The sequence below is a fragment of the Numida meleagris genome, unplaced genomic scaffold, assembly GCF_002078875.1.
Source record: "Numida meleagris isolate 19003 breed g44 Domestic line unplaced genomic scaffold, NumMel1.0 unplaced_Scaffold523, whole genome shotgun sequence".
NCBI classification, from domain to species: domain Eukaryota; kingdom Metazoa; phylum Chordata; class Aves; order Galliformes; family Numididae; genus Numida; species Numida meleagris.
Genome location: NW_018364739.1, coordinates 7,438 through 9,023, shown reverse-complemented (window position 1 = coordinate 9,023; position 1,586 = coordinate 7,438). Strand labels below are relative to the sequence as shown.

At 53.5% G+C, this 1,586-nt stretch overlaps 1 pseudogene; it reads left to right on the top strand.

Annotated features, from left to right (window-relative positions):
• The first annotated feature begins 8 nt into the window (after window positions 1–8).
• LOC110391814 lies at window positions 9–1,583 on the top strand (annotated as a pseudogene).
• The last annotated feature ends 3 nt before the right edge of the window (window positions 1,584–1,586 follow it).

The following is a 1,586-nucleotide window of genomic DNA, read 5'->3' as shown; positions in this document are numbered from 1 at the left end:
GCTTGCAGGAGCCCGTGAGCTTTGCGGAGGTGGCCGTGTATTTCAGCAGGGAGGAGTGGGCGCTGCTGGAGCCTGCGCAGCGAGCGCTCTACCGGGACGTGATGCTGGAGACGTACGAGTGCGTGGCCTCGCTGGGTGAGAGCTTTGCTGCCTTTCCTCCTCGTTAGGGCAGCTTTGTCTGTGCACAGTGAGCCTGTGCAAGGAGAATGTGCAGTAATCCCAGTGCAGTGACTTATTGACTAACACAACAACAGCACAAAGGCAAAGATGAGGATGAGTTTCAGAAAGAGCTGGAGTGCTCATCACTCCGGTGAAAGCCGCAGAGTGGCTGCTGTCAAGCAGGCATCAGCCAGGAGGGGGAGGATCAGCTCCCTGCAAACAGCCCTTGTGCTGCTGCACTGCATGGTGCCACCAGCTCCAGCACCCAGATGACTCCCTGGTTACTCCTGTAGCAAGAGATGCTTTTCTGTTCAATTCCCGTCATCATGTTTGAAGCCTTGAGCACTGAGCAAGCTGGCAAAACAATAAGCATCACTTCATAAAAGGAATCTGAAATAAAATGCTTGAGCATCTTTTTCTGAGATGTAGAAGGTGTGCTGGGCTTGAAAGGAAGGCTGTGTGTGTCCCTCCAGTGTCATTCAGGCCCTAATTGTGGTTTCACAAGTGGGAAGGGACACATAGTTGAGTGGCTGGAGCAGCAGCTGTGCCAGAATGATGAACATCTCCACTGTTTCTGTCCTTGAAGCTCCACTTCCAGCCCCCAAACCCGTGTTGATCTCCCAGCTGGAAGGAGGGGAAGAGCCCTGGATCCCAGCTGTGCACAGCCCAGAGGTCGTGGCAGAAGGCTTTTGCCCAGGTGAGGTGGTGGAGGGAAGGAGGAGGTGGGGGCTGGCAAAAGTCATCTGTGGCTGGGCTACATGTGTGGCACGGTGTGCTATTTCTGAATGTCCTGTGTCATCCAGCAGGAGGTGGGATCACAAATAGAAAGGAGGATCTGCAGAAAGGTGGTGCGGCCGAAAGGCATTGGGGTAGTGTCTCTGTGGAAGAAATGCGAAGGGATGTCCGTGGGGGCCTGGAGCAAGGAGAGCACTTGAAGAAGCCATTGGGAATCCATCCAGGAAAGAGAGTGAGGAACGCGCTGGGCTGCAGCACAGGTCAGGAGCAGCTGGAAGACGTAAGGAGCAAGGAAGAGTGCCAGAAGAAAAGACAGAATCAGTGTGATGAATCTGGGAAAAGGTGCAAGAGGTATTCCAGCTGTGTTAACCATGAAGGTATTCGGCCTGGGGAGAGTCTATGCAAGTGTTGTGATTGTGCAAAGAGCTTCAGAAGGAGTTCTGACCTCATTGTCCATCAGCGCATGCACAGAGAAGAGAACTGCTTTAAGTGCCCTGAGTGTGGGAAGGGCTTCAGTAGCAATTTCAACCTCATCCGCCACCAGCGCGTCAACACAGGAGAGAGACCCTACAAGTGTCCTGAGTGTGGGAAGGGCTTCAAAAGCAGTACTGAACTTGTCTGTCACCAGCGCATCCTCACAGGAGAGAGACCCTACAAGTGCCCTGAGTGTGGGAAGGGCTTCAAATGCAGTA